Below are 25,652 nucleotides of genomic sequence, written 5' to 3'. Positions count from 1 at the left end.
GTTGAGACGGAAATGGACCAGCCATGATGTAATAGTGTTGGGCCGAATGGCCTAATTATGTCCCATTGTCTTGTGGTCTTTTATGCTGTAACAAGCCCGAGTAACTCTTCTACAGAGACACCTGATCAGAAAATCAGAGCCAAAGTTGAGTCTACTGTCAATTGTACAAACATGTGTATGCATAGGAGCGATGTAAAAGTTACTCGCAGCAGCTTCACGCCAGCAACAATTCGAAAGCAGTGACCGCGTCCACGTGGCTTGGGTGACGTCATCGCGTCCATGCTTACAGAATCGCGTCACTGGAGGCGCCCGTTGCTAGGGAGCGGAGCTGGGCGCCGGCTGAGTTGACGGTGAATTAGCGGCGGGAATGGAGTGAAGAAAAGAGCCCCGGCGGTGGCTTACTGGCAATGCGTGGCGGCGGGGCCGGGTGCGCGGGAGCTGGAGGCACAGCACGGCCCCCGGCTGGACGGGGAGGAGCTCGGAGCCAGGCCCAGCCCCCGGGCCCGGCGGTGCTTCCTGCTGTGGCCGGGTGGAGGCCCCACGCCGGCTGACAGTCGGGTGGAGAGCGCCGATAGGTGAGGAAGGGGCTGCCTGGATGGTGGGAATGCGGGGCGAAGGGGTGCAGGTCCACCGCTGCCCCCTCCCTCGGGTGCAGAGGTGTCGTGGGTCGTGCCCCTTTCCCTTTCCCTCCTGGATTGTATGGGGTTGTGCCCCCTGGGTTGGGTTGGGACGGGGGGTTGGTTGCTTGCCTCCGGGTCGTGTAGTCACCCTGGGCTCTGAGCTCTTCACCTGACGTTACCTGGTGATCCAGCTGATGATCGACAAGATTTTGGAGGTTGCAGTTACACATCATAGATATAAGCCGATGACTTTGCCTGTGACCTTTGCATAGTACACGCTAAACTGATCAGTGAAGGCTCATTTTTGTGATAGGTTAACAAATGGAAAAGTACAGCACAACACCAGGCCCTTTGGCCCACGATGTCTGTGCCCGGCATCATGCCAAATTAAAGCACAGCTACACGGTATGGCATGATGCGTTAGCGTAACGCTTTACAGTGCTAGCTGTGCAGGAGTTAGTACGTTTTCACTGGGATCTCTTTAGCATATATTTCGACTGTGTTGGTCGCTAACGCAAACGATGCATTTTGATGTATTGTCAATGTGATAAAGTTAACTAATCCCTCTGTCTGCATATGATCCACGTCCCAACATTCCCTGCAGTCTGCCGAAATGCCTCTTAGACTCCACTATCATGTGTTTCCACCCCTAACCTTAACAGCCTCTTCCAGATATCTACCACTGTGCGTTTAAAAAAAACTTCTACCCTTTGATCTTCCTTTGAACCTCCCCCCCCCACCACCTTAAATGTATGTCCTCTAGAATTTGACTTTTCTAGCCTAGGTGAAAGGTTCTGACTGTATACCTTATCACAGTCTCTGCTTATGTTATGAACTTCTATTAGGTCTAGTTTTAGAACATAGAATAGTACAGTACATTACAGGCCCTTTGGCCCACAATGTTGTGCCTCTGATGCTCCAGAGAAAATTTAGTATCCTCTTTCAGAACTATTATAGCCAATCTGCATCATCAAAGCAGAGTAATACATGAATAGAAGAACAAAATGTGCAGATGCCCTATACAGTGAAAAGGTTGGATATCATATTCAAAGTTACAGTCAAGTTTATTGTCATATATACAAGTACATGTGTGCTTCCTGTCACTCCTGTTCTTTATTACTGCTCAAAAGAAAATAGATTACTTCAATAATTACTGGTTTGGAATTAGAGTCAGAGCTGTTCAGAGTTGGCAATGAAAGGTCCTAAGAGAGGAGAACATTGCATGAGGTAAGATCTCAAGGTTATACTCGACAGAACAGGCTGTTCAGCAAATAGGTAATTTAATGTGTTTACAGTACAGAATGTGGAGCTGGGAGTTAACAGTACAGCATTCGCTAACTTATGACACAAGAGTCAATTTGGATCATGAGGTCCATGCTGGTCCACAGCAGAGCAATCCTATCAGTTCCGTTCTGTCTCTCTTCCCTGCACTCTCTTACAAAGCCATCAACTCTTGAGAAGTTCTCTTGATGTGTATCTACTCAGAGGGCTGATTTACTGTAATTAATCCTCTATTATTTACTGTATGTTTAGTGTTGTCAAGGCATCTCAGGCAACGTAGTCTGTTGAAGCACACATGATGCTGGTGAAACTCAGCAAATCAGGCAGCGCTTATGAAGCGCAATAGACAGTCGACGTTTTGAGCTGAGACGTGTTTCATGGGCAACAGGGTGCATGAGAGGTCTCTGTAGATAGTGACGATTTTGATGGTATGAATTGACAATGTAATTTGGGTCAACAGTGATTGAATTTTCAACTTATTATTTGTATTTGTTTTTGTATTTGCACAGTTTGTTGACTTTTGCACATTAATTGATTGTTCATCTTTGTAGTTATTAATTTAGAGATGTAGCATGGTAACAAGCCCAACAAGCCCATGTTTCCTAGTTATACCCATCTGACCAATTGATCCATATGTCAATATGGGAGTAATCCAGAGGAAACCCCACTGGTCACGGGCAGAATGTATAAACTCCTTACAGACAGCGGAGGCAATTGAATACCAGTTGCCAGTGCTGTAATACAGTTATGCTAACTGTTGCGCTACCATTTTTCATTGATTCTATTGTATTTCTTTGTATCTACTGTAAATACCTACAAGAAAGCTAGTTTGATGGTAGTTTATAGACAGATCTACGTGCTTTGATAAATTTACTTCAAACTTTAAATCTCAGAAGAAGACAGTAGAGTTTGTTATAAACACGAGATTCTGCAGATGCTGGAAATCCAGAGCAACATACACAAAAGGCCAGAGAAACTCAGCAGGTAAGGCAGCATCAATGGAGAGGAATAAACAAACAGTTAATGTTTCAGGCCAAACTGCTGGAATAAGAAGGTGGGGAAGGAGTATAAACTAGAAGGTGATAGATGAAGCCAGGTGGCTGGAGGTGGGGAATGAAGCAAGAAGTTGGGCTTTTTATTGTGGCATCTTCTCCCTTCCTTTCTAGTCCTGATGAAGTTCTTACCCTGAAAGGTTGCAAGTAGAATCTGTTACCTGTATCTTAATATGTTTGTAGACCTTTGGGTTAACAGTTTATCTAAGGGGTGTTTCCACAAATCTTGCATGTAAACTCAGGTTTAGTTCTTGTTGTACACATCTGAAAGTGCTTTACATTCAACAAAGTACTTTGGTAAAGTTATTTGGTGTTGATGTGGAGTAAAACTGCTCAGCAGACTCCCGCATAGAACAATGTTGCAATCAACAAATAATAACTAAAGGTAGAATTAGTTGAGGGATAGGAATTCAAAGATTCAAAATACATGTATTGTCTAAGTATGCAACTTTTTGGGCACCATGATAGCGTAGCGGTTAGCATAATCGGCTTCACAGCGCCAGCTTCTTGAATCAGGGTTCAATTCCCACCACTATCTGTTCTCTTCGTAACCACATGGGTTTCCTCTGGGTGGTCCAGTTTACCCTCTCAATCCAAAGACGTATGGTTAAGGGTGGAGAATTGTGGACATGCTGTGTTGGCATCAGAAGCATGGGGACACTTGTGGGCTGCCCCCAGTACATCCTCAGTGATTTAATTTGGCATGATCCAATGCATTTCACTGTATGTTCAGATGTACATGTGACAAATAAAGCTAATCTTCAATTTAATCTTTAGCTGATCTTTACTCTTTTAATCCTTTGATACTATGGCAGTCCCTCTTTACTGAAACTTGGATCTTTGTACACAAGTTTCTTGATTGGAACGTGAATCTACATCTTGCTGAGGCAAAAGTGTTACCAACTGAGTAAAGGTTGACATTCATGTTACTTGAATCTGCCGTCTTTTGACTGTTGACTGTATGCTAAGATTAAGATAATGAACACAAAGTACACTGAAGATGCTGTGGTCAAATCAACACGTACAATAAGCTGGAGGAACTCAGCAGGTCGGACAGCATCCATGGAAATGAGCAGTCAACATTTCGGGCTGAGACCCTTCGTCAGGACGAAGAAGGAGGGGGCGGGGGCCCTATAAAGAAGGTGGGGGGAGGGTGAGAAGGAGAAGGCTGGTGGGTGTCAGGTTAAAAACCAATCAAGAAAGATCAAAGGGTGGGAGAGGGGAAGCAGAGAGTGGATAGGCAGGAAAAATGAAGAAGGAATCTAAGGGGAAAGCACTGTGTAGTAGAAGAAGGTAGAATCATGAGAGAAGTGATAGGCAGCTGGAGGAGGAGGCAGAGTGAAACTGGGATGGGTGAAGGGAGAGAGAGGGAATTACCGGAAGTTGGAGAATTCAATGTTCATGCCAAGGGGCTGGAGACTACCTAGACGGTATATGAGGTGTTGCTCCTCCAATCTGAGTTTGGCCTCATCATGGCAGTAGAGGAGGCCATGTATGGACATATCCGATAGGGAATGTGAAGCAGAGTTGAAGTGGGTGGCAACAGGGAGATCCTGTCTGTTGTGGCAGAGCAGAGGTGCTCGACGAAGCATTCTCCCAGTCTGCGTCGGGTCTCGCCGATGTAGAGGAGGCCACACTGGGAACACCGGATGACCCCAATAGACTTACAAGTGAAGTGTTGCCTCACCTGGAAGGACTGTTTGTGGCTCTGAATGGTGGTAAGAGAGGAGGTATAGGGACAGCTGCAGCACTTACGCTTGCAGGGATAAGTGCCAGGTGGGAGATCTGTGGGGATCTGCCTCCTCCTCCAGCTGCCTATCACCCAATATTGTGGCACCATCCTCTGGTCACCTGCTGGCAGGTGCACTGAACACCCACTTGCTTTCTGCTCTTGTCCTTGTTGATTTCAATCTTCCTCAACACTTTAATCAGCGGGATCACTGAGAAATGGAGTCTCTAGGCTTCTTGGCTTCAAGTCTGCACTCTTTGCTTGAAACTTCACTGAACTCCCTCAGAGACAGCAAAGTGCCAGACTGCTCAATCAGCCTGAAAGCACACCATCAAAATGTAGATCGCAGGCTTCAGTAGTAGCAGAATCACACTCGAAAGAAGCAGTTTGATGAACTTATCTGAAGGATGTTGCCCTTGTTTGCTTGCACTATCTACTTCAGGAATAAACATGATAAAACATTTTATCCATTGACTTTGACTTAAGGAAGACTGACAATCATCTTGTTGCGGTTCAGTTAACTTTCATTGCTATGTACTAGAGTTCTGCAGTGGTTTGGGTTTCTCTGTTGATTGAACCAAAACCCTGTATGCCTTTGAATTTAAAACTTAAAGCTGCAGTATATTTCAGTCATAGGAATCCAGAAATGGCCTTCAGTCCAACACACCTTTTTGCCCATCTACACTAGATATTTCAGTTTGAGTCCCTGTATTTTTTACCAGACAGATCACAAGGATTTTTATGAGAGACAAAGACCTCTTCCCACATCCAATTTCATTTATTGGCTTAGCTTTAGTCTTCTGCCATTACAAACTTGTATTGGTCATCTGGTGTAACTCCCAAGATTGTCCCTGCTTACACTTTGTAAAGTTAAAAGCTCAGTTAGAGAAACAGAAATTTAGTTTCACAGTTTTGTTCAATTATTTTAGAGTTCTGTAAATAGTTAAATAAGGGGGAGCCCGCAGATTAAGTGTATTTAGATCTTCAATACAAAATACTGAAAAGCCTGGATAGAGTAGATGTTTTCAATTATGGGAGAATCGAGAACCAGAGGGCGCAGCCTCGGAATAGAAAGACATCCCTTTAGAACAGAGGTGAGGAGGAATTTCTTTAGCCGGAGGGTGAAAACTCTGGAATTCATTGACACAGATAGCTGTGGAGGCCAAGTCATTGGTATATTTTAAGTGGAAATTGATAGTTTCTTGATTAGTAAGGGCATCTAAGATTACAAAGGGATTGCAGGAGAAATAGATTGAGAGACATAATGGAATGGCAGAGTAGTCTTGATAGACTTAATGAACTAATTCTGCTCCTATATCTTATGGTCAAATGCTAGGGTACCCCAGAGTACACTACTAGGTAAGAGCTGATGATATTGAAGGCAATCTAGATGAAGGATTATCTAACAGAAAACAGTCTTGATAGATGGTAATTTGGAGGGGAACTAACGCCATGAGCATGGATGCTGCCATTCAGTTTTTTTGTGATCAAATGTTATAGTCAAATTTTCCAGTAAGTGAGGACAAAGTATTGCTGAGGGATATTGGTTGACTGAGTGGGAACAGAATTTAGCAGATGGAGTATAATGTGGGGGAAAATTAAGGTTTTCCACTGAGGTTAAAAGAATTGAAAGGAAGAATATTAAAATACAGAATGAGGCAGTGCAAAGAGATTTGGATTTCTTTGTATATTTAACACTGTGTTAACATGCAAGTACAGAAAACCTATTGCAAGGGAATTGGAGGGGAAAAAGAGCAGTGTGGAAATCTTTGCAGAAAGTGCAGTTTTAGTCTCCATACTTAAGGGGAAAGTTCATCTCACATTAAAGACAGTTCAGAGAAGGTGTACTGTAAATTTAATGTGTGAAGAAATTTTGTAAATAAGAAGGGTTAAGCAACATGGACATACTTATTGGCATTTAGAAGGATGCAAGGTGATGTAATTAAGGATTTTTGAGGTGATCAGGAAAGGTGGATGCTGTGAGAATGGTTAAACTAGAGGCCAGAGTTTCTGAATTGGGAGTTATTGATTTAAGACTGAAACAAGGAAGATTTTCTTCTGAGGAGAAAAATCACTGGAAGATTATAGAATGTTTCCAAGGCTGGAAGATTTTTGATCTACCTGTACTGCTGCTACTCAGTTCACGTTATGTGTGATAGTGCCAGTAGCATTATACTGCTGTATATTTAACTATATGTAATATGTACAAGTTGACGTAAAGTGCATCTACAGAGTATTGTTTATTTTGTGTTAATATTATGGTAATATATGTACAGTGTTTTGTATCTTGGTCCCAGAGGTACATTGTTTCATTTAGATGTATATGGTCAAATGACAATAAACTTGAACTTGAGATGAAACTTAATCAGGATCAAGTAAGAAACTGGAGCTGAGGCGAAGATCGGATGAACTATGATTGAGCTGGCTCCACTGCCCACTCAGACTACTTGGATTTCATGTGTTCTTCATTTTATTTTGGCACTGGAGATTAATTTTGAGTAAGGCGCCACCTAACTTGTAATTTCTCCAGAAATCAGACATTCCATAAGAACAAACTTCCTATAAAGTTGTCACCCAAGATATCTGATCTCACCCTTGCACACTGCTCTCTGGCTGGGGCTCAGTCCTGAAGCCATTCACTGTTTTCTGTAGCCGGACTGGTTACTTTCGACAAGCTAAAAATAGATGCGAGAAGATTAATTTCAAAGGACTTGAGGAAATTTCTGTCTCAAAATCATGGCCACATTTGTCCTTTTTCTAAATTGTGTGATATGTACATTTCCAAGAGCGTTCTTGCATAAATAAGGTTTTGTTCAATAATGTTCTGTAATGTATCATAATATCTTGTTTCAGGGCAATTATTAGTAAGAGTTAATTTTATCAGTTTAAACTTCTTGGGTTACAAATAGTACTTTCCTGGAATTGGTCTGGAGTAGCAGGTATTCAGGCTTATAATGTAAGTCTTCAATAGCAATGTGAAATAAAACTGTTGCATGATGATTTAACTAATGTTAGGCTTCAGCAAAGTGTTAATAATAATGTCTATTAATGAGAGTTATTTTATCTGGAGGGTTTGATATTTTGCAAAGCAGTACAGTGCTTTCATTACCTCCAGCATTAGGACAAACGCTGTTTGGATGGGAAACAGCTTCTTCCCTCAGGCTGTGAGACTACTGTAATCCCTGACACCAACTAGATCTCATCACATATGAAGCACCAGTAGTGTTATACAGCTTACTTTATAACTGGTATCATAAATGCATCTTATACTAAATGTCAATCTTCTGAAATGTATTTTACTATATATTAATTTATTTGTGGTAATATTTTGTGTTCTGCGTGCACTTTGGTTTGAAGGAACGTTGTTTTGTTTGGCTGTATACCTGAATATTGTTGAATGACAATACATTTAAACTCGATTTTGAGTGAGGATTTAAGCAATCTTTGTAAAATCTGGCTTATCAATGCATTGTGCATTGTGTAGATTGCTCTATTCATGACAAAAACAATTCTCCAAGTGAAGATATCTAAATGAACAACTTATCAAAATACCTGTTGTTGGATTTCTTGCCTAAAGTCACTTCCTCAATGGAAGAGGGGTGAAGTTTTTTATTATTTCTAACTACAGATGGACTGTTGACCTCACAATTTACCTCATCTGCCTGCACAGCACTTTCTCTGTAACTAGCACTTTATTCTGCATTCTATTATTGTTTTCCCTTGTTCAACCTCAGTGCTCTGTTGTAATGAAATGATCTGCATGAATGGTGCTGTGATTGTGTAGCGAGTTGTCAGTGGAATGCTAGAAGCATTTAGGAGAAGTAACAGTTGTAACATTTAGGAGAAGTCTGGATAGGTATGTGGATGAGAAGTAGGGAGGGCTATGGTGTTGGTACAAATAAATAGGACTAGGCAAAAGACCAGGTTAATACAGAGTAGATAGGATGAAGGCTTCTTTCTGTGATGTCATGCTCTATGACTATGATGCTGCTCATAAACAAAGTTTTCACTGTATCCTTGTACATGTGATGGTAAACCAATTTTTTTTTTTGTATTTATAAGTTGCCTTGTAGCCAACAATGTTTAGATATTACACCTTGTGCACAGGTCAGTGATGGATAAAAGCAGACAAGGAAGAGCAGTAAAAAGAGGCTGAGAGTCAGGTGGGAGGGAGAGACAGTAAGTGGAGACAGGCTGGCAGGTGATAAAGAATGCTAGAATCTAATAAGCAAGAAAGATGAATGATGGGTGAAGTGTGTTGATAAATGCATGAATAGAAAGGGGAGAGGGATGGAAATGCTGGAGGTTTTTAAGGAGGGGTATGGAAAGGGGATCAAAGCTGGGAGAAATAACATTGGATTTGCAGGAGAGGCTGGAACACAGGAAATAAAAGGTACTTGAAATTGGATTAAGTGTCTCAACCTGAAATGCCAGCTTTGGAATATGAAATCACAAACAAGAGAAAATCTGCATATGCTGGAAATCCAGAATGTGGACTATACTACTTTCTACAGGTGCTGTCTAGCCTATTGAGTTCCTCCAGCATTTTGTGTGTTTGTGGAATATGAAATGTGGTTCTTCAATTTGCATTGGGCCTCACCCTGATTGGAGAAGACTGAGCATTGTTAAGTTGTAGTGTCTTTTTGAGGCTGCGTCTGGAATAATGTTTTGGTCTGCTTATTAAAGAAAGGATAAGTTTGTATTGGAGCCAGCCAAGAAGATATCCATTGTGCTAGTTCCTGGGTGAGAGGATTATCCTATCACAAAAAGCTGGAAAACATGGAGTTCTGTAGAAAAGTTGTTATTTTATTGTCTGTGATTTTATTGATGCCTTATTTATTGATAAAACCTAAAACAGGATTACAAGATAGATGTTGACATGTTTCCACTGGGGTGATGATCATCTTTTTCTCGGAGGGTACTGAGCTGGAGCAGTTTGGTTATTGGAAACTAGAGAAGCTAAATCTGTTCTTTGGAGTAGAGGAGGTTAAGAAAAGACATATTATAAGTTACTGTAAGATTCAGTGATCATCAGACGTAAGAGCAGTATAGGCTATTTGGCCCATTGAGTCTGTTCTGCTATTCCATCTTTGAATTATTTTCCCTTTCATCCCAATTCTCCTGGCTTCTACCCCATAACCTTTGATGCCCTACCATTCAGGAACCTATTGACCTCCACTTTAAATCTGTCTAATGACTTAGCCTCCATGGCTGTGGGGAGGATGAAGGGAGGAAATATCCTACAGGTGCCTGGTTGTCCTACTAACTCCAAGTAACACTGAAGGAACCATGGCATTGTATAAGAGCATAAGATGTATGATTAGAGTTAGGCCATTTGGCCATCAACTCTACTCCACTATTTCATCATGGCTGATACTTTTTTCCTCACAGGCCCAACCTCCTGCCTTCTCCCCATGTCCCTTCGTGCCCTGACTAATATACCCAATGACTTGGCCTCCATGGCTGCCTGTGGCAACAGATTCTACAGATTCATCATTCTTTGGCTGAAGAAATTCCTCTTCATCTCAAATCTAAAACGATGCCCCTCTATTCTAAGGCTGTGTCTTCCCCACTTAGGAAACATCTATTTAGAAAATGGTTTCCCTCTTTATTTCTTGCACCAAAGTTATTGGCCGTTCATTTCCTGACACTATTATATCTGCCACTTTGCCCATTCTCCTAATCTGTCTAAGTCCTTCTGTAGCCTCTCTACTTCTTCAAAACAACCTGCCCCTCCACCTATCTTCGAATCTTCTGCAAACTTGGCCATAAAACCATCAAGTCCATCATCCCAAGCCATTGACATATCACGTAAAAAGAAATGGTCCTGACATACCCCCCAATGGAACACCACTAGTCACCAGCAGCCAAAGTAGTAAAGGCTCCATTTTTTTCTCTCCTGCCAATCAGCCTCTGCTTTATCTATGCTAGTATCTTTCCTGTAATTCTATGGACTCTAACTTGTTAAGCAGCCTCATATGCAGCACCTATTCAAAGGCCACCTGAAAAGTCCAAGTACCCAGCATCCACTGATTCTCTGTTGTCTATCCTGCTTGTTATTTCTTCAAAAAATTCCAACAGATTTGTCAGGCAGTATTTTCCCTTGAGGAAACCAGATTGACTGCGGCCTATTTTATCATGTGCATTCATGTACCCCGAAACCACATCCTTAACAATTGACTCCAGCAACTTCTGAACCAGAGTTCAGGCTAATTAGTCTATAATTTACTTTCTTCTGCCCCTCGCCCTTCTTGAAGAGTGGAGTGACATTTGCAATTTTTCACTCCTTTGGAAATATGCCAGAATCAATTGATTCTTGAAAGATTGTTACTATATGGAGGCTAACGCAGAAGATTAAGGTGCCTGTGATCTGAGGCAAATTGCTTTTTGGATTCAGAACTGGCTTGAGTATAGGGCACAAGGTAGTGGTTGGAGGGACTTATTTGAGCTGCAGGTCTGTAATTGGAGTTCCACAGGGATTTGTGCTGGGACCTCTATTGTTAATAATGTATATAAATGATCTGGATGAAGATGTAGATGTATGGGTTAGTATGTGTAGATGATACCAAGATTGAGGGTAGTGTAAAAGACTGGCAAAGAATACAGCACAATATAGACCAGTTGCAGATATGGGCTGAAAAATGACAATTGGACTTAACCCAGATGTTAAACCTCAGTAGGGCAAATGCAAGGAGATGGTACATTGTTGACGGCAAGGTCCTTAACAGTGTTGTTGATCAAAGTGATGTTCGGATCCAAGTTCATAGCTCCTTGAATGTGGCTACACAGGTTGATAAGGTGGTTGAGAAAGCTTATGGAATGCTTACTTTTATTAGTCAAGGCACTGAGTTCAAAAGTCAGGAGGTTATGTTGCAGCTTTATAAAACTGGTTAGGTCATACCTGGAATATTGCATACAGTTCTGGTCACTCCACTGTCGGAAGGATGTTGAGGCACTTTAGAGAGACAAGAAACTTATTTAATTCATCCGCCATTTCCTTGCTCCCCCATCACTACCTCTTCTGCATCATTTCCTCGCGGTCCGATATCACTTTCTTTTACACTTTATGTATCTAAAGAAATTGTTGGTATCCTCTAATATTATTAGCTAGCTTATCTTCATATTCCATTTTTCCTTAATGACTTTTTTTAGTTGCCTTCTGTTGCTTTTTAAAATCTTCCCAATTCTCTAACTTCCCACTAATTTTTGTTCTATTATATGCCCTCTCTTTCACTTTTATGTTGGCATTGACTTCTCTTGTTAGCCACGGTTGTGTCATCTTGCCTTTAGGGTAATACGTCCTGTGCTTTCTGAAATGGTTCCAGAAATTCCATCCATTGTTGCTCTGCCATCATCCCTGTGAGTGTTTTTATTCCATTTGATTTTGACCAGCTCCCCTCTCATGCCTCTGTAATTTCCTTTACTCTGCTGTAATACTGATACGTCCAATTTTAGTTTCTCCTTTTCAAATTGTAGGGTGAATTCTATCTTATTATGGCCATTCTTAAGAGTTCCTTTATCTTAAGCTCTCTAATTAATTCCAGTTCATTGCACATCACCCAATCCGGAATAATTGATCTCCCAGTGGGCTCTACAAAGTCATTTGACAGGCATTCTAGAAACTCCCCTTCTTGGGATCCAGTACCAACCTAATTTTACAAATTTACCTGCACATTGAAACCCCCTTTTACTGTTGTAACATTGCCCTTTTGGAATACATTTTCTATCTTCTGTTGTAATTTGTAGACCACTTCTTTACCACTGTTTGGGAGCCTGTATATAATTCCCATCAGAGTTTTATGATGTAATGGGGGGAAACTTCTGGTGCTCTGGAAAGCACTTGCTATCTAAACCATCACTACCAAGATTCACCTTCTAGTCTTGGTGCTGAAATATTATAATAGATTGGAAAAGATTGCTCTATCCCCAAAAGTAATTTGATCAATACATTTTGAAGTTTCTTTTCCAATCTTTCAAATCAAAATGTATGTGAACACGCAGCTTCCTATTAACAATTACCTCAAATTGGCTGCTAAATCACTTTCGGGACATCCCAAGGCATGACTGAGGTATATAAAATTAGGAAGGTTATTGATAAGTTAGTTTGCAAGAAACCTTTCCCCATATCAGATATAAAAAAATTCAAGGACATAGATTTGGGGTAAGGAGGAAGAGATGTGAGGAGCACAAGCTTGGGGAGATATTGCAAGCCTGAAAGATTTGAGTTCAGCTTTGTCAGGGGAAAACCGGTTTGAGCAGGGGAGTGCTAGGTGTGCATGTTATCTGGATCAGATGAGGAGAATATTCAATCTGAGGTACAGATCCGGTGAAGACAGCAGAAATAAAAAGATTCACAATTATAGAGGGCTTTGAAAAGAGAATGAAGATCTGAAAGCTAACCTTTGAGAAGGTGAAGTCAGCAAAGGGTGATAAAACTGGGTCTCCTGCAAAATATAAGCAAGAAGTGGTAATGGAGTATTGATTAACTTGGAATTTATAATGAAAATACTGGACTAATGATCTGAAGACTAGTATTCAGTTTACATTAACTGGGTAATCTGAGGAATGCTGCCGACTGGCACATTCCAGGCTGCAGAAGTACATGCTGAGGTTGCACTGAAGTTTGGTGCAGCCACCAGAGTTTGGTGGTGAAGAACCACACTAGAGAGTTTTTCCGCTGCTGGAAAAGAAGGGGCTGGGTTGGGTGACGAAGCCCCTCAATTATTGTAGTAGTGTACCACCCCAGTGGAACATATGAGTGGTAGCAGAGTGCTATTGATGTTTGCATTTTAAGAAAGAGAAAGGGTCAATAATTGTAGCTATTAAGCCATCTGGTAAAGATTAGAAACCCATATGGAGTCTGTTTTGTAATTAAAGGCCTTGTGGTTCATTACAAAACAGTGCTCTCTTCATCATCAAATTCCTCCTCTTCACTCTGGAATGTCTTTCTATTCTGAGGCTGTGCCCTCCGGCCCTACCATTGAAAACATCCTCTCCCCGTCCACTCTGTCTAGGACTTTCAATACTCGACAGGCTTCAATGAGATCACTCCCCCTCCTCCTCCTAAACTCCAGAGAATCCAGGCTCAGAGTCATCAAAGGTACCTCATGTTAACCCTTTCATTCTTGGATTATTCTCGTGAACCTCTTTTGGATCTTTTCCACATCCTTTCTAAGATAAGGGATCCAATACTGCAAGTGCAGTCTGACAAATACTTCATAAAGCCTCAGCATTATTTCCATGTTTTTATATTGTAGTCATGTAGAAATGAATACTAACATTGCATTTGCCTTTCTTACTACTGACTCAGCCTGCTAGTTAACCTTTAGGGAATTCTGCACGAAGACTCCCAAGTCCCTTTGCACCTCCAATTTCTAACTTTTCTCCCTGTTTAGAAAATAGCCTGCACCTTTATTCCTTCCATCAAAGTGCACGGCCATACACTTCCCTACATCTGCCAAAGTTAACTGAAGATGCAATGTAAGAAGGAAAGCTTTACCCCCCAGTATTTGAGTTGCTTCTGTGAAGCGTCCAGTGATAATTGCAACATTAAATGTGCTCTGGGTTTGTATCTGAAGCTTCAAACTGACAAGAGGATTACCAGGGTCTCCCTCTCCCCCATTTTGACATTTAGTGGGAGTATTGTACAGAAAAGTGTCCAAAGCACTGCCGACGGTCCCTACCCCCCAATTTCTTTGAACCACTACCATCAGGAAGGAGGTACAGGAGTATTAGAACTAGGTCTGCCAGATTGGGTAACAGCTTCTTTCCTGGGGCTCTGAGACTAATGAATACCCTGCCACCACTAAGTTTTCACTAGGATAGTGGGTTGTTTACTATTTACCAGGTTACACACTATATGCACTTTGCATTATATTTTAATAAGTTAATTGTGATCAGGAATAAAAAAAAACACGGAAGTTTTCTAAGTCAGAACAGGTACATCCAGTATTATTTAGCATCAATCAATCAAATGTTTGTCTTAGTATATAGTATATATATATATATATTACCTTTCTACACTTAAGAAACATATGTATTTCAATAATTAAACCACTGCATTGCTCAGTAATAATTGTAGCTTTCACCAGGACAGGGCCTTCACATGCTTCATTATTTTCACTTTATCCTTTAAAATTGTTCTGATTGTTGACCGACTGTAGCCTAACGCTTTTCCAATGACCAATGGCAGTTCACCTCTTTCCTATCGTCTTATTACTTACACTTTATTTTCAATCATGATTGCTTTACGTCAACGGAACAGAAACAGCAACTGCCGCAGGCGACAGGTCCTGAGCTCCGCCAGATCCTAAAGCCCGCCGCACTGAGACAGGTTAAATAAGGTCTGGATCTCTGCCGAGTCCTAAAGTCCACTGCACTGAGACAGGTTAAATAAGGGACTTGAGCATCCATGTTTTTTGGTATCCGCGGGGGGTCCTGGCACCAAACCCCCATGGATAAGGAGGGCTGACTGTATGTACAGATAGTTGACAGTAAACTTGAACTTGAAATATGACTGCTTTAATATGCTAAAAAGCAGATTATGAATTTGTATCTACCTGTGTGTGTGCACCCTTAGTGGAGTCGTCAGGGTGCCGTCATGACAAGCTTTTTGCACCGATCTTTTTGGTGATTGCTCATCATATGGTGTGTCTTGGGCGTCTGAAACCTGATGGAACCCATCCCTCTCCAGGTTTTTTTTTCTTTTTTTTATGAGCTCAACACTCAACCCAGGCATGGATGAAGAGCGTGCAAGGGAGCCGGCTGGATTTGAACTCGGGATCTCTCGCCCTGAAGCCCAGCACTGATTCCACTACGCCATCAGCCGGCATATCTACCTGTACTATACTGCAATTAAGCAGATTTTTAACTACCAGTTCTGTTCATTCAGTGCAATAAATAAATGCTGGCATTGCATCTCACTGGAATTTTTAATTGTCCTTTAGAACCTGCGATGCAACCTGATACCAACCCTCCCGAATCCACTTGAGTAATTGGCAATCATTTGACTAACCAGTTTTGCCTGGCCATAATTGTTTTTATAAGTACAATAGTCATGCATCACCTCATTTAAATTTTAACAGAACAATGAAATACTAAGCCATTGTCAATAAATTCTAGGCGATGCAAGTCTGTTGCCATCTTTGCTTGACCTGTCTCAGCTGATAACCATTATGCGATTTATTATTACGTAGAATATTTTGTTATCCCTTGTGAGTAATGGCTGTCTGTAAATAAACTGGAAATTCAAGTCTTTGGAAGTTTCTTAAAGGGTTAGATTTCTATCGAAAAGGTAAAGGAAGGGGTAAGTATTTTTTCTCTTTATACTGCCAGTATATGTAAAGTCACTGTTTTTAGCAGCTTGCCAAATTTTCATTCCAACTGCATTTTGTTTCTGCTTGTTCAGTGTTATAAGACAATTGAAAGAAAATCATTTTGTGGTATTTCCTGACCATGTCAATTAATAGTGCTTTCGGTCAGTGTTGTTACTCATTTGCTTTTTTTTGAGTTGTTTTCTTTTGAGGTTAATAAATAAGAAATGTAGACGATTGCAGAATCCTTTGCTCTTAAATCCAATGCTGTAAGTATTCGGTTTGCCGCAGTCAGTTAGTCATTCATTTTGAGCAAAACTTGTGGTGTGGCCGGATTCCATGTTAGTCTGCTAGATTCGAATCTCATAAAACTTCTGCATTGTTAAAATAATCTACAACGCTCTGATATTGGATGTTCAATATTTCATGGTGAGGCTGGCCTTTCTCTTCCATGCAGCCACAAAAAGATTAAGATACAGATTAGTTTTAATCGTCATATGTACATTGAAACATACAGTGAAATGTTTGCCTGAGTCAACAGCATGCACAATCGGAGTTGAGCTGGAAGCAGCCCACAAGTGTCACTATGCTTTCAACATCAACGTAGCGTGTCCACAATTTACTAACCTAACCTGTGCATCTTTGTAACATGGTAGTAAACCAGAGCACCTGGATGAAACCCACATCACAGAGAGAACGTAAAAATTCCTTACATAGAGCGGCGGGAATTAAAACCAATTAATATTACAGCTCATGCTGTGAAATGTTATACTAACTGCTTCAGTATCATGAAACCACAATAACTGACTGACTTGAAAAGAGTAATGGATAAAGAATTATCTGTGTATGCTACCTATATGGACTTTGATAAAGTATTTGATAAATAATTTGATGCTCATACAATTAAAAACAAATTATTGATGTGGATGGATAATGGCTAAGTGGCAAGAGACAGTAATAAAGCAGGTACTCATCAGCAGTGTCTGGAATTCTAGAACTGGTTCTGGAACTACAACTTTACAGTACACATCAAAGTACACATGTCACCATATACTACCCTGTAATTCATCTTCTTACAGGCATTCATTAGAACAAAGAAATACAATAGAATCAGTGAAAAACTACAAAGATGGACTAACAACCAATGTGCGGAAGAGCAAATACATAATGATAAATAAACGCCTCTCTCCTCCTTCAGACTTGCCCCCTTTGAACATACTGCCTTCCACTCTCTCTGCACAAATGCAACGCTATAATCAAACCTGCAGACAAAGGGGGTGCTGTTGTAGTGTGGCAGACTAACCTCTACCTTGCTGAGGCCATGCAACAACTATCAGATACCTCCTCATACATACTTCTTGAAAAGGACCCCACTCTGTACCCAAAAACTCTCTCCACACCATTACTGACCTCATCAGTTCTGGAGAATTCCCATCCACTGCAACCAAGCTCATAGTTCCCTTACCCTGCACTGTTTACTTCTATCTTTTACCCAAGATCCACAAACCTAGCACTCCAGGTAGGCCCATTGCCTTTGCCTGCTCCTGCCCCACTGAACTTGTGTCCACGTATTTCAACCCCATCCTATCCTCCTTGGTTCAGTCCTTCCCACCTATATCTGCAACACTTTTCATGCTCTTGATCTCTTTACTATCAATTTCCTGCCGTGAGCCTCACTTTCACTTTGGATGTCCAGTCCCTTTACACTTCTATCCCACATCAAAAAGGCCTGAAAGTTCTCCACTTCTTTCTCAAAGAAAGAACCAACCAGTTCCCCTCTACCACCACCTTCCCCTGTCTGGCAGAACAGGTCCTCATCCTCAGCTCTGCCTCCTTATTGTTGGCTACGTAGAACAATCCATGTTCCAAGCCTTCCCCAGAAATTCTCCCTGATTCTTCCTCGGTTACATTGACAACTGTTCAGGTGCTGCTTCATGCACCCATGCTGAGCTCTTTGTTATTATCAATTTTGCCTCCAACTTTCACCCTGCCATTAAATTCAATTGGTCTACTTATAACACCTCTCAGTCTCTGTCTGTCTCTGCGTCTCTGTTTGTGTTCCCAGGATGCAGCTTTCCTTTCCAGGTCATCAGGGATGTTTTCTTTCTTCAAAGAATGGGGTGCCCCATCCTCCACCATTGATGCTGCCCTCACTTGCATCTCTTACAGTTCTTCGTCCTTATCTACAACCCTATGAGCCTCTGCATTCAACACGTCATTCTCCGCAACTTTCACCATCTCCAAAGGGAACCTACCACCAGATGTATATCTTTACCACCATCTCCCCGTCCACTGGCTTTCTGCAGAATCACCCCATTTGTGATTCCCTTGTCCATTAGTCCCTCCTCACTAATTTCTCTCCTGGCACCCATCCTTGCAAGAGGCCAAAGTGCTACACCTGCTGATTCACCTCCTCCCTCACCCCCATTCAGGGCCCCAAACAGTCCTTCCAGGTCAGGGAACACTTCACCTGTGAATCTGCTGGGGTTGTCTATTGTGTCGGGTTCTCCTGATGTGGCTTCCTCTTCATTGAGATTAGTTGTAAGTTGGGGGACCACTTCATCAAGCACCTCTGCTCCATCTTCCAAAAGTGGAACTTCCTGGTGGACAAACGTTTTAATTCCCGTTCCTATTCCGACATGCCGCAATGAGGCCACCCTCAAGGTGGGGGAGTAACACCATATATTTCGTCTGGGTATGATGGAATAATGCCATGAATATTGATTCGCCTTCTGGTTTAAAAAAAAATCCCTCCCACCCCATCTTCTATTCCCCATTCTGGAGTCTTACCTATCATTTCCCCCGTTTTCCTTCTTCCGTCTCTCCTATGGTCCACTCTCCTCTCCTATCAGATTCCTTCCTCTCCAGCCCTTTGCCTTTTCCTCCTATCATCTCCCCCAATACCTTCCTCAGTTCAAGTTGGTTCAAGGTTGAGGAGCATGTTGAGGGAGCTTGTTATAGGCAAAAAAAAATCATACAACATAGAAGCAGTATTTAGACCATTTGGGCCATTGAATCTTCTCTACCATTCAATAATAACTGAATTGTCACCCCTCTCAATCCATTCTCCTGCTTTCTCCCCATAACCTTTGACCCTACACCATACTTGGAGCAAACAGTTTTTAAATAGCGTCAGTTTCATCTCTCTGTGTTCAAAAGACATCGACTTTTGTCACTAATAATAGGTAAACAGTAATAAGCAGTAAGACAATCTAGAACTGTTTTGCTTACTGCAATTTCAAACAGTCAGGCTTGGAAATGCAAGAAACAGCTGTTAGATTTACAGAGCAAACAGTTTTTAAATACAGTAGTATGAGTTGCACGTGCTTGTGTTATGCTATCCTTTTGGGCCGATGGATGCTGATTTTAAAAAGCTGTAATTTTTTGATTTTTTTGAAGTTTTGACTTTATGCAGGAAGGCAATGAAGGCAGTCCATTATCTGCACTAGGTGCTTGTGTTCATTTACAGGCAATCAAAATAACATAGTGGTAATGAATTCTTCCATTGATAACTTTTGAGAACCAACGCAGTTTTAGAATACTATAGTAATATTGATAGTGCTCTGATTTGTTCAGTATTTCATCTAAATGCATAATTTGTTACTCATTTAAACAGTAGTTTGTCTTTGTTATGCCTTTTAACTATTTCCATGACATTTAAGCTAACTAGGTCAGTCATTAATTGGGCTAAAATGTACTCATCTCAGTGTGTCCCAAACAACCAGAATCCGCCGTATTTGTTTTTTTGTATTGCACATTGGTCACTTGTCAGTCTTTGTGTAGCTTTTCATTGATTCTATTGTATGTCTTTGTTCTACTGTAAATGACTGTAAGAAAATGTACTTCAGGGTAGTACATAGAGACATATACATATTTAGCTAATAAATTTACTTTGCCTGAAGCAAGCAGAGGAGATCTCGTTAAACTCTATTTAAATCATTAATGTTAGATTGAACATGATCATACTGTATGTGATGGTGGGTGAATTGTGACAATGCTGAATTTCTTTATCATCAATACAAATTCTTCCTTAGTTTAGGGGTTTTTCTCTGGCAACTAATAAATACTCTGAATTAGGCTGAGTGGGCTGATAAATTTGCAAAATCAAACCAGCATAAGACCTGTAATATGAATGGTATGACACTAGGGAGTGCAATGGAATAGTGGGCATACAAGTGCATAGTTTGAAAGTGGTGTGATGGATAGATGTGGTAGAGTTAAACACATTTAACACACTAGCTCTTATCAGTTGGGGTACTAGTTATAGTTTAGGAGTTGGGGCATTATGTTACAGGAGTGTAAGTCACAGTTGGAGCACTATGTGCAGTTTTGGTCACCTTATTAAAGGAATGATGCAGTTAAACTGGAAAGAGTGCAGAAAAGATTTACAGTAAGTGGACCTTGCCTGGACTAGAGGGCCTGAGTAATAGGAAGAGGTTAGTTAGGCTAAGTCTTTATTCCTTGAAGCATAGGAAAATGAAGGGTGACTTCATGGATATGTTTAAAATTATGTGAGGCACAAATAAGATGGAAGGTAAGTCTTTTCCCCAGGGTAAGGGAGACCAAAACTAGGGGGTGTAAATTTAAGGTGAGAGAGGAAAGATTTAAAAGGAATTTGAGGTGAACTTTTTTTACGCAGAGGGTGGTGAGTATGTAGAACAAGCTGGCAGACGAGGGTTGAGGTAGGTGTAATAACAACATTTAAGGCATACATCATTAAGGACCCCATGAATCAGGACGTGCTGGAGAATAAAGAGAGTTAGGCAGAAGGCTGAAAAGCAGGACCTCCCTTAGTAGTCTCTGGATTGCTGCCTATGCTACATGCCACATGGGTAAGAACAGGATGATTTAGCAGATGAATGTGTGGCGTAGGAATTGGTGCAGGTGGCCATTTTTCAGATCTCTGGATCATTGGGATCTCTTTTGGGGAAGGTACAACCTGTACAAAAAGGACAAACTACATCTTAACCCAAGGGGACCAATTTCCTTATTAGCAAATTTGCTAGAGCTGTTGGGGAGGGTTTAAAGTAACTTGGCAGGGGGATGGGAACCGGAGTGATGGAGCTGAGAAGAGGGCAGTTGGTATACAAATAGATGCAGTATGTAGTGAGATTGAAGGACAGACAAATGATAGGCAAAATTGCAGTCAGTGGGATGAGTTGAAGGGCAACATAGGAGCAAAATCAAAAAGGGTGATGAATACCTTTAGGGAGTTATTTTAGTGTAAAATAATGAGTGACAGGTGACACATCTTTCATAATAGAAACTGTTCTACATAATTCACAAACACTGCCTTTGAGTTGTTGCATTCACTTTAAGAGACTGTGTCTGATATTATGACATCAACGTAACTGCTTTTGGTTTGTTTGGAATGGAAGTAAAGGGTAAGCAGATAAAACAACACTTGCATGTTTTATTCAAAAAATCCTACATTGGTGACCCCAAAGCTCTTGAGTGATTCCAGAGTTACTCAACGATATGTTGACCAATGCAGTTGCTTTGGAGCTGCTGGGGCTTTGGTATTAGTATGTTACTATGCAGTTTGTACAGGCAGAAGCCCAGTTCATGCTATGAGACATTACCAAATTTTACTATGTCGTAGCATCTCTAAGTAGTTCCACTGCAGCCAGAGTGGTAAATCTACTTGATAAATGTGTCACTCTGAAAACTTGTGTGAGTCTGAGCATTTTATGGTCAAACAGTTTCTCTCTGCCTGGCCTGGGTGACACTAAGCCTTCAGAACTAATGGACCACATACTGTCTCTCCTGGGTAATCACCATCCTCCCTTTATTTTTAAAGAACTCTTTATACAACAATTGCCTGATCAAGTTCGCATAGCCCTGGCTTATGCACCTGTGAAGGACTGTAAGGAGCTTGCTAAAATGGCCGATAGTCTACACTCAGCCAGGCAGAGGTGCGTCACCCCTCCTCCTTTCTCTGTCTCAATCAGCCCTGTCAGCAGAGCCTCCAGTAGACTCATGCCCGTGGCACCAAACCAGACAACACTATGTCATTATCACATGCACTTAGTCATGAACACCAAGAGTGCTGCTTCAACAGTGTCAGTACATTGGAGGTCTGTGAACACCATGGGTTCAGCTTCTAGGGTTGTCTATTGTTCATTACAGACACCCTTTCAGGGTAACCCTTCCTTTGTTACATGGGTGCTGAAGTGAGTGTGCTGCCAGCATTGCACATTGTTTATAAGGCCTTCACTGGAGGCTGCCAATGGCAGCAGGATTTGGGCTTGTGGGACATGATGTCTGACACTCTGCATCAGTAGACGATGCTGCACATGGGAATTTATCTTGGCTAAAGTTGTAAACCTTTGCTCGGTGTATATTTCCTATGTGGCAAAAGACTGTTAGTAGATCTTAAGAACTGCTGGCTTATGGATGCAAGGAACTTTGGGTCGTTATCCTGTACCCCCAGTAAGATCTTCACGCTGATTCTGTCTAGTGTATGCACCACCACATGTGAAATCACTCGCCTGCTGAGTGAATTCCCAAACCTCACCAAGCCCACATTTTCCATGACAGTCACAAAGCATGGGGTTGAGCACCACATTTCGATAACTGATTGCCAGACTGCGCTCATACACTAGACTCAGAAAAGCTGCCCAGCACAAAGGCTGAGATTGCTAATAATGGAAATGCTTTGCATTGCATGCAAGATGAATGGCCCTTGAGCTTTACCTCTTCATTTGGTCCCTAAGCCTGATGGTTGCCGTGCATGTGGCATTTACTGCTGCCTTAATGAAGCCCACCAACCTGGTCCCACATATTCAAGACTCTTCACATGTAGCAGTAAAGATAACTATTTTCTAAAATGAACATAGTCAGGAGCTGCCAAGAGGTGCCTGTGTGCATTGAGGACATTTCCAAAACTGCTGTTATAACCTCGTTTGGCCGATTTTGAGTTTCTGCGCATGCTGTTTGGACTGGAAGATGCAGCTTAGACTTTCCAGTGGCTAATGGACTCTGTGTTAAAAGACTTTGATTTTCTTTTTGCTTACCTGGATGACATACTTTGTCACCAGCGCATCCAAAACCAAACACGTATCACATCTCCACTCTTTTCAAGCACTTAAGCCAACATGAGCTGATTATTAACCCCAATAAATGCTAGTTTGGGGTTGTCTACTATTGACTTTCTCGGCCACAGCATCTCTGCAGAAGCTAAGACACCCCAGCTGTTAGAAGTTGCTGCTATGTTGGGCATTCCATTGCCCCACATTACCAAAGTACTTGGGTGCGGTGAGTTTCTATCATAATTGAGCTGAAAAACTTGTGGTCCCCTTGTATAGTATCAAAGTTAGTGCCCCTAATCACATGCTTGTGTGGTTGGTGGATATGACCAGAGTATCTGACAACACCGAACGAGGTCTTTTGTATATGACCTTACTAGCACATCCATTCCCCAGCGTTCCTGCAGCCATTGTCACTGATGCCTCAGACTATGCTATGGGGTGCTGTGCGTGAACAGTTGGAGGCGTGTGGCAGCTGCTCACCTCCTTCAGCTAGCAGCCCCACCCCCACCCCCCAAAGGAAGTACAGGAAGTTTGCGAGCTTCTCCATGATTTTTGTTTTTACTGTAGGGTTGGTATTTCACAGGTTCATTGACCACAAACCCCTCGTGCATGCAATGGGCAAAGCGTCAGATCCTTGGTGTATAAGGCAGCAACGGCACCTGGCCCACATTCTGGAATTCACAACTGACATCACAGCACATCGAGGGGGAAAATAATACTGTGACTGATTGTCTCTCACAACCTGCTGCCATTAGTGTTGACTATGCTGACATGGCATTGGCAGCTGACCAAGCTACAAACCCAGAGGTCCAGGCTTAGAGGACAGCTGTCACGGGCCTCTGGTTGTCTGACTTCAACTTTGGGGATGCAGGAGTTTCCCTCCTGTGTGATGTCTCAACTGGTTGCTCTCACCCCATAGTGCCTGAAATCTGGAGGTGCACACTTTTTAACTCCATTCAAGGCTTCTTGTATCCAGGTGGGAAAGTTTCACAGAAACTGGTTGCTTTAAAGTTTGAGTGGCACAGCCTTAGGAAAGATGCATGAGACTGGAGTGCAGCATGTTTTGTGTGTCAGCGGGTGAAAATTAACCATCACGTTCGGGTGCCATCAGCACCTTTCAAGGTGAGGTCCCTGAGCAATGGTTTGACCAAACCAATGAGGGACTGGTTGATCCTCTTTTCTTCTCCCCCCCCCCCCCCCCCCACCACAGTTTCACACATCTTACCACAGTGGACTGTGCCACCAGGTGGCCAGAGATTGCCCATCTAGCATCATCGATGGCTGCGGATGTGGCTCAGGCATTCTATCAGGCACCTGTGTCACTTGGTTCGGCATCCCATCTAATACTTCTCCTTTTTGAACTTCTGGGCTGCAGTGGCCCAGAACTTTGGCATTAAATTGCATCACACCAGGGCAAATCACCTGCAGTCCAATGGCCTGTGCAAGCAGTTTCACCGTTCCTTAAAGGCTGCTTGGAGTGCCTTCCTGACAGGAAAATGTTGACATGATCATTTCCCGTGGTTCCTGCTGGGGCTCAGAATGGCTCCATAAGAAGACTTGCCTCTCAGTAGCATTCCACCCTCATCAGTAAACTCAAATCTTTTACACCTATTTCTACCTCCCATCATTGCGTATAGCACTCTTGTGTTTCAATTGACCTGCGTTCTACCTCGTTTGTTTTTGTCCGCCATGATACACATCATCACTGCCTTAAGCTCCCCTACAGTGGCCTGTTCTGCAGTTTGGAATGGGTCAAAAAGACTTATTGTAGATGGCAAGTATAAACCCGCATGTTATTCTGTAGCTTGCCTTAAACCGGCCCAGCAAAACCTGGATGGTTCCACTGTCATTTTCCCATGTGCGGGTCAGCCCACCCCCGGAAGAGCCAGAGACAATGCCGTTACTCCAACCAAGGCATGCAGAACTCGAGCCAAGCTGCTCTTAAGAGTTCCAGATAGACTGTCAGTGCTGGTTTGGAGAATTCTGGGGTGGGGCTGTGTAGAGTAATGAGATAGATGACAGATGGCACTTATTGTTTGTAGTAGAAGCTGTTCTACATAATTCACAAACACCATCATTGAGTTATTGTTTACTTTAAGACGTAATGATGTCAGTGTAAGATGACCTCTTTTGGTTTGTTCATAATGGATGTTAAGGGTAGTGGCTTTTGTTTAGCATGACTTGACTCTCGCAATTTTTATTCGCAAGATCTTATAGTTTATTTGAATGGACGTAGTATTTGGAATAAGAAGGATGATCTTGTAGCGCAGTTCATGATTGGCAGGTAACATAGGTATCACTGAGTTGTGAAGATCATAGTTGGGAGCTTAATATCTGATGATACACATTAAAACATCAGGCAGATAGAAGAGGGGTAGTGTGGTTCTGTTGGTAGGAAATGAAATAAAATCCCTACAAAGAGGTGACGTAGAATCAGAAGGTGTTGGATCCTTATTGGTAGAGTTAGAAACTGCAAGTGTAAAAAGACCCTGATGGGAATTGTATACAGTTTCCTGAACAGTGGCCAGGATGTGGGCTACAAATTACAATGGGAGATACAAATGACACGTAAAAAGGGCAAAGTTGCAACAGTCATGGGGGATTTCAATATGCATGTAGAATGCAAA

General features: G+C 41.9%; 1 protein-coding gene across 7 annotated transcripts in view; it reads left to right on the top strand.

Annotated features, from left to right (window-relative positions):
• Positions 1-328: 328 nt before the first annotated feature.
• ttll4 (tubulin tyrosine ligase-like family, member 4) overlaps positions 329-25,652 on the top strand; it is a 102,817-nt gene continuing 77,493 nt past the window's right edge. For 6 of the 7 annotated variants that reach the window (XR_009511703.1, XM_059967630.1, XM_059967628.1 and 3 more), the window contains exon 1: positions 329-575. The gene's annotated coding sequence lies outside the window, so the exon portion shown is untranslated. Of the gene's footprint in view, positions 576-15,846; positions 15,988-25,652 lie in introns of those variants that run through there. The other variant, XM_059967626.1, reaches the window with a different exon arrangement.

Source organism: Hypanus sabinus, chromosome 4 (genome assembly GCF_030144855.1).
Source record: "Hypanus sabinus isolate sHypSab1 chromosome 4, sHypSab1.hap1, whole genome shotgun sequence".
NCBI classification, from domain to species: Eukaryota; Metazoa; Chordata; class Chondrichthyes; order Myliobatiformes; family Dasyatidae; genus Hypanus; species Hypanus sabinus.
This window is presented reverse-complemented; position numbering and strand designations above follow the sequence as displayed.